The 7818-nt window shown below is 43.8% G+C and overlaps 1 protein-coding gene across 1 annotated transcript in view; it reads right to left on the reverse strand.

Annotated features, from left to right (window-relative positions):
- Nucleotides 1-7818, reverse strand: part of LOC128305622 (uncharacterized) — a 55081-nt gene extending 47263 nt beyond the window's left edge. Inside the window, exon 1 of the mRNA XM_053043166.1 lies at nucleotides 7682-7818. The gene's annotated coding sequence lies outside the window, so the exon portion shown is untranslated. The remainder of the gene's footprint in view (nucleotides 1-7681) is intronic.

Genomic DNA, 7818 nt, shown 5'->3' on the forward strand with positions numbered 1-7818 from the left:
AAATCGGCCGTGGCGTTTGATGGGACGGAAAGGTGCAACGGTTCGAGCAGCAGATCAAGAAGCTTTTACTGTGTAAAGCATATTAATTGCCAACTTTAGCGAAATGTCGTTGCGTTTTGGGCTTTAAAATATTAAATAATGTTTGGAATGACAAAATGCGCTCCCAAGTTCGCTTCCATCTACTCAACGGGCAGTGAAAGGTCAGCAGTAAATTTAAGATGCCGCGGAGCTGATTGCAGAAAAAAACCAGTATTTCACGAAGGCATAACATGCAAAACAAAACCACCGTAAACACACACATAGAGATTCGACAACAGATAGGACGGGTTTCAAACGTTGCTTTAAACATATTAGCTTTTCGGAAGCACAATGAGGCGAAGATTTATTAAATAGGGCGCACACTGTGAAGGTTTTGGTTGAGAGAAAACACGTTTTACCGAAATAAATAGACCCATAAAGAGAGTTTCCCCGTTTTGGAGGCAACAGTTGCTGTTCGCACTCGTTAGCAGCAAAACTCGGTTACGTTTGCTTTTCCCGCCTTTTACTGTAAATCGTTAGTGAGCACAGTACATTTCCGCTAAAAAGAGAGACTTTAAACCGGCGACTTGCAACCACCGAGCGAAATGGAGTCAACTAATGAATGGAATTGTTCCCAAAAGCGTTCACACACACACACTAACACGCGAGAGGTTGAAAGATTGATGGGACTTAAAGGCAGAGACTCCAAGATATGGACGTCCATTGCTTGACAGTGACCATGGCCACTCGTGGCAAAGCCTACAACCTCATGCCAGCTGAAGAATGTCCACTGTTTTACGGTACTTCTCAACGTGCAGGAATTATCATTACAATCGTGCTTCGCTAAATTAATCTACGATTTTCCACCCTGACATCGGAAACTTCGCGTGCTTTTCACCTTTCCGTACGGTCATTGACGATAAATCACGCTCACGTACATGCATGCCGAGGGAGAGAGAATAATTTTCCTCATTTGACTAAGCTTATGGCAAAGTGCAGCAAAATAAATTATCAATCTCTTTCAGGAAGCTGCCATCTTCTCTACTGTACGCACTGGAGATGCCTCAGGATAGGCAATAAAAAAGCTGACGACAACAAACTTGCCATTTTGGTGAACCATCTTCCCTCTGACGTTGCGCGCACGATCACTAGCAACAAGTAAGACACCGGAAGGAAAAGTGTCGTTGTGTTTCGTTTGTGGCAAAAGGGGAAAAGGAAGAAAAAGCGTACGACGAGAAGGTGAAAAGAAATGTCCACACTTTGTTAATCAATCGATTGGATCTTCGAATTGAAGGAAAGAAAATAGAAAATTTATTATGTGACCCACTGGCTCTAAACGGTACCAGCTACGAGGGATCTGTACATTTGAATATTAGATTGTATTTAAATCAACTAACGGTTATCGGTAACACTTTTAGTATGATTAGGAATTGGAATATGGTTTCTAGTCGTGAACTTGTGCATAAGCCAAAGAAAACGCTATTGAGCGATCAACATCATCAGCAGCATTCGAGCATTGGTGATTGTGAGATTATTATCTACCCTTTGCTTAACCACCCTAATCCGAGTTATGACGCTTCCTGAACCATTCTCTTATGCTTCCACGTGTTGCGATGCAATCAAATGAATTACTTCAATCGAATTAAATATCACATCAGATGTGCAACTTTATGCCCGCTCCTATGTTTTTCACCTGTCTAACAACGCTAGACACACGCAAAATGCATTACCGATAATTCGAAGACTGTCTCCATTATCGACACCCTGGTTGATTGTTTTTCTCACACATCTAATGCCGCTTTGCGTTTTCATTACCATCCTTTTCGTCACATTCCATCGAAGCCCCTCCCCACGCGGTAGCATTCATTTTAAAGATAACTGATTGCATCATATGCACCATCCATCCCGGCAGGCTCATCGGCTATCAAACTAACCAACGAGCGGTTCAAAAAACGAAGATGAACACCTATTCGATGCTTGAGTCACGTCTCTCAAAGCTAGACGATTACGATCATCCGATGAATGGTGCAGAGATTAACAAAAAAGTTGCCTTTTTCTTACTCGCGATGCATAATCGACGCCGCAGATCACACGGACCTGAGCTAAAGCTAGCGCGTATGTGTGTGAGTGTATATTTGCATAATTTATGCTCACCTGGTAAGGTAAATTTGAACTTCCCACAAAAAAAGCGTCCAAACAAACATTCCACTTCGATACTGCGGCTTTGGACCTTGCAGTGCCCTTTACCGGAAGGAAAAATGTCAACAAAATCGAAAGACATCGATGCACGCACACGAGATTTTAGGCGACGAACCCTTGTTTCATCACACATTCCAAAATGGCAACAAAACCATCGATACTATTCGGCCCGCCGTGCAATACGATTCTAATACGTTCGAACTATTACTTAAATTATTCACCTTTCCCAAGGGGGAACGATCAAAACATATCCCGTAATGTATATGTCGATGGTTCGCATCGCCCAAAGCGGTTCGTTAACACATCGGAATCGGTGGGAACTGAAGGAACGAATAACAATTTCTAATTCGATTAGAAAACTGATGTAAAATAATTTTGATGACTTCCTCTTTACAATGTCGGACGGAAAGATGCTGCATTGGAACGATATACCCGAACGCGATCTTGCCAAAGCTATACAACAGCGTGGGCATTAATGGCCCGCACTGCACTATGCAGCTCATATGCAGATACTACAACGCCGGGGCTTTTTAATAGCTCAATTAGCTATAAATAACGCGGAAAGACATGTATTTAGAAGACCTCCATCGTCGTTAGGTTCGAGCTGCGCGGAACAAACTTGTTAAAAATAAAGTTGAACCATATTATCAGAAACATTATGATCTGTTTACATGCACTTTTAAATACCTATATAGGTGCGAGATAATAGTTTGATGTTGTAAGTAAAACAGCATTTCCTGAAATTAGCCACCCATACAAATTGTTTGATCGTCGATAGGACGAGTATTTTGTTTTTAACATCAGCATCAACTAAGCCGACATTTGAGAACTGCGAACATTCCTCATAACATTCCGGCATGCTGCAGAGTCAACCCCTGCATTAGCTTTTCTGTTGCAGCCACAGCTTGGAAAGTTCCGACAGGCTGGTTTGAGGCTCCGCTAAATGTCGACTTTGTCGACATTCAACTTTCCCAACTGTCGAACAGCTCCCAACATGACTTTTCACTGGCAAGGCAGCACAAATCAGGACCAATTCGGGACTCCCTGATTTGGTACCTGTATTGGGATAGGAATAGGGCACCTGCCTTTGGAAGCAGGTTGGACTTGAAACTCAATCGAGATTAGGGTATTGGCTAAGACTTCTGAAAGCTTTTTTAAGCTTTTGTCTAATATTTAACGAATATTATTTTTCCTCTGCCTTAGCACACAACAACACAAGGTGGTGGTGGTGGTACACATGTCCGCTGGTATTTCGGTATGTTGCTCGAAAATGCTCAAGGTCGAGCGCCTTAGTCTGCCATTCCATTATCCCGGCCTTTCTGTCGAACGCATAAATGCCATCACTCCATCTCTATGGAGTCGGCGGACGATCCAAAAGGACTTTACGGGCTGGGTCGTTCGGTGTCATTCTCATGACATGACTAGGCCACCAGAGCCTGGCAAGTCTAATCTGCTGTATGACCGTGAGTTCACCGTCGTAGAGCTCGTCATTGTAACGGCTCCTTCCACACACACGGGGCCAAAATTCCTTCTGAGCATATTCCTCTCCAGCGCGCCTAAGAGAGTTTCGTCAGTTCGTCAGAAACAGATTTATCAGCATTAGTTTCTGTGCCTTGTCTATAATAAAAGATCGCGCATTCACACTCCTCAATGAAAGGTTCAGTATAGTCTAACACACGTCTTGAGAGTAATTTATAAACAAATTCCCAGTTAGCCGCTTAATGCGTTTGTTTCCTGTCACCACTTAACTGTGATTTCCCATCAATCCGCACTGGGTACGTTCGAACGGCCTTCGTCATTTAAATCTTTTGTACGCAATTTGTTCGCCTCGTTGTTCGGACACCAAAACGAGCGATGGTGTGTGATGACGGTGCGAAAAAACACCCGGTATCCATTTCCTTTCCACCAATCGGAAGCATTTTACTGCCCTTAGGCACTGTTTTCGCGATGATAAATGTACCTCTCAAGTTGGTGGCGACCGGCAAGCATCGGTTTTACACCATCTGCTGGAGCAAAACAACTCCGAGATGGGATTTACGTGTCCGTACAAGAGCAAAACGCCGTAGAAGAAAGTAGTGTCCGAACTCGATCAAACGTCAAATGATCCCGCGCGTAAGTCATTACTTTGCATCTGACAAATCGTTTGCTATCGTTTTTGTTCGCCAATTTTTGGGTAGCAGAGAATGGAATCGACAATCCGCCGCCTGGTGAAAGGCTGAGTTGGTAGATCGGTAGGACGAAACGAGTAGCGAGAGAGACGCGAAAAAACGAAATAAATAACGATCGGCTAATCAACGGAAACATGCTGCGAAGCTACCGTGACGCACCCTTTAACTGCGAACATTTTGGGCGCAAGAAGCGTTTCGAGAGTTGCTGTGAAATGGACGGATCAGTCCATGATGCCCGATCTAAACGTGTCCGGAAGCACAGAGAGATCGTAGCGGAGAAACGCATCGTGGACTGAGCGTGCCCGGTAACTGATGACAGGTTGCACAACGCAAAACAAATAGACGCGATAAATGTGGACAAATTCACCGTTTCCTTTATTTCCTTATCGCCGAGGAGAAAAGTTTCTCGCTCGCTGATTTGAAAACATTATGGACAGGGCGGCTGCTAAAAAAAAGAAATCTTACCACTTTTTAGTAACAATCATGCATGCCGCGTTCGTTTAAATAACGTGCCGGTAATGATATTTGTATGCGGAGAGAAAAAAGGGAATACTGAAGGTAAAAAGGGTAAGATTGGAGCTGCGGGCGCTCGTGAGAAATTTCACTTTTTCTGCAAATTTGTCAGACATAAGTGGATTAAAGGTGCAACTTTCAATCGTAATGCAGAAAAAATGGCGAACGATTACGATTCATTCCGAATATATTTTATTTGCTAACCATGCACACAATGTACATGGGAGGGACAAATTAAAATTTCCAATCGTATGCAAACGATTCAAAATTGCGTGCATGGCCTACTTATGCATTTGTATCGCCAAACGCTATTTCAAAAACACAAAACGATCATTTACCAATTTGCAAACCGCCAAATGCAGATGGGAAGAAGCTCAAGGGAGGAAAGAATACACTCAAAAATGGTCAGTTCGTGACCTTCTGCATGTGCGGCTCGTTGCTTTAAAGATGTTTGAAAAATGTTTTCCTAAAGCCCACTTATTGGCGCGGGGGATCATTTGGGAAAATTTGAGCGAGCTTTGTAAATTGAGTTTTGTATTGCTGATGATGATTGCACAGCGGTTCGGAGACGGATGTTGAATGTGGGGAGAGCCAATGTAACAACGCATGTCTTCATTAGTGGATGGAGTGAACCGACCACCACAAGAGCCACGTATAAATATGATCATTTGAATTGTACTTTACATTCACAAGGGAATAAATTACGCTACATTTGTTTTGCTTTCATGAGTGGCAATAGATCGCAAGGTTCGAGTTTCGGAGAGCAGTTGTAGGGCCAAGCCTCTGTTCGAAGGCGACATCAAGGCTACGGAAGGTATACATAGCTTCTTACTGAAGGCTAGCACTCTTTCAGTTTTAAGCAATTAGTGCGTAACGTCTGACTTTGGGATGAGATCATAATGTAGGTTCATGTACATGAACTATCTTTCAACTGAGAAATAATATCACTTTATCGCTTATTGGAGATCTTCCTACAATGTCATTCCCTAGGGACTGTCAACGCGTTTTAACACCCTCCAAAGCAACCAAATCGAAGCTCATACTTTCACTTGTTCATCTCGATAGCCTCCGGTGTGATGCGTCACTAGCGGTGGCTCATGGTAGACACGAATGCATCAGCGCAATCGTGCATCACTGCAGCCTTAGTCTTAACGCCTACGAGCGCATGTCTAACGTACTGACGAAGTACCAGTGCGCATAAACAACAAATAGCTAGCCTTAGAGAACTGTATGCCACTATGCACATGGCATTCCTCAGCAATCCGGTTTTTTGCCGTATGACCTCCGGAGGTGCACAGTAGTACAAAGAGAGGGAGAAAGACACTGACGCATTCGGTGAAGTAGAAGGTCAAAGTCGACGGTAGACGCAAGGCAAGGCAAAGAACCGGACACTGCTTAAGCATTATAGGAAAATCCGCGGTCCAACAAGATCGCGCCTAGTTTACCAAACTTTGGCCGAATTTGGATTGGCCCACTTTTAACAGCCGTCCCAGCAGAGGAACCGGTTCGATCGGAAGATTGTAATTGGTAAAAAAATGTATAGAAAATTTGGAATTTCATACCAAACAGCAAAGTTTTCCAGAACCGATCGAAGATGGACAACTGCCGCAACTAACGGGACGTGGTTTTGGCGATCACCTGGAACACTGAACAAGAATTGCTCTAGAACGTGCCTCGAATTGATGGCCAAAACAACGGCCCGAACGAGTTTTATTAGCACCCGCAGCAGTGGGTGTCGCTGAGGTGCGTGTGGGTAGCGAACCTGACGGGATGTACAATTTCTCTGAGCACAACTCCGGGCCACGGGTTCATTAGCTACGGTGGACCGAACTGACCAAAAAAAAAAAACCGAACCCCATCCCAATTGGCACACTTTTCGTCGGTGTGTTTGTTAGTGAGGATCGTCACTTTTTGGAGGGACGCTTATTAGCATGGAAAGCGGTCTCATACGGTGGATGTGTGCGTTATCTCAGTCGAATAGCTTTTTGTTTGTTTGGAACTATCGGAAGTTTCATTAACTAGGTTACGCTTCAAGTGTAAACTTCTTGCTATTGGATCATAATTCCATTTCATTTCCGTAACTATCATTGGAGCATGCGTTCCAGCCCTTGCCGGAATAAGCGCAATAATGGCGGAATGTAAGAAATGTATCTATTAAATAGAAACTTCGTTGCAGATTATTCTCACCAAATTTGCCTTGAAGCGCGTGAGCTCTCCGAGCAACTGCCACTGACACTGTGTGGGAGGCTGCTAAATTTCTTTTCCATTACCACGTCAGACAAACCTTGTGAGGCACTTCTGTACGAGTGAACTCCTCCTCCAGTAGGGTACCCATGCGTACCCACTTCTCGAAAGGTGTGCTCGAAACTCGATGGCCGATTGACGCTTTGTTTGCTGAAGGTTAGCTACTGACAATTCGATACAACAGATTCTATTCGGGTCGTGCGAACGTTCGTTCACACAACTTTCCATCGTGGCGGATGGTGACGAGCGCGTGACCGCATTCTAGCTGAACTCCACCATTCCCCGCCAAGATCGTAATGATCTACTGTAAAGGTGAAACGTATCTCGATTTGCTCAATATGGCGACGAAACTGACACTTATCGAGTAGTGTCTAGTGTTTTAATGCTTGTTTAGGTGTGCGACAAATTGAAAGATGGTATCTCATATCGTATACGGCCTTCTATAAAGCGCCTAAAGAGCGAATCCATTTTGAGGTTTAGTAGGCCATACCAGGCATGTGTCATAAAAGTTGATGAAACAGATACATGCGAATACTTACTCCATTTTGAATTCACCAGCTAGCATGAAGAACCCAAGCAGAATGATGCAATTATTGTGGACTATAAGCACAGACCAGTAATCCGCACCGTACGGTTAAAATCACTGCTTCAGAACACAATTACAATCTACACCCAC

This window comes from Anopheles moucheti, chromosome 3, assembly GCF_943734755.1.
Source record: "Anopheles moucheti chromosome 3, idAnoMoucSN_F20_07, whole genome shotgun sequence".
Lineage (NCBI taxonomy): Eukaryota > Metazoa > Arthropoda > Insecta > Diptera > Culicidae > Anopheles > Anopheles moucheti.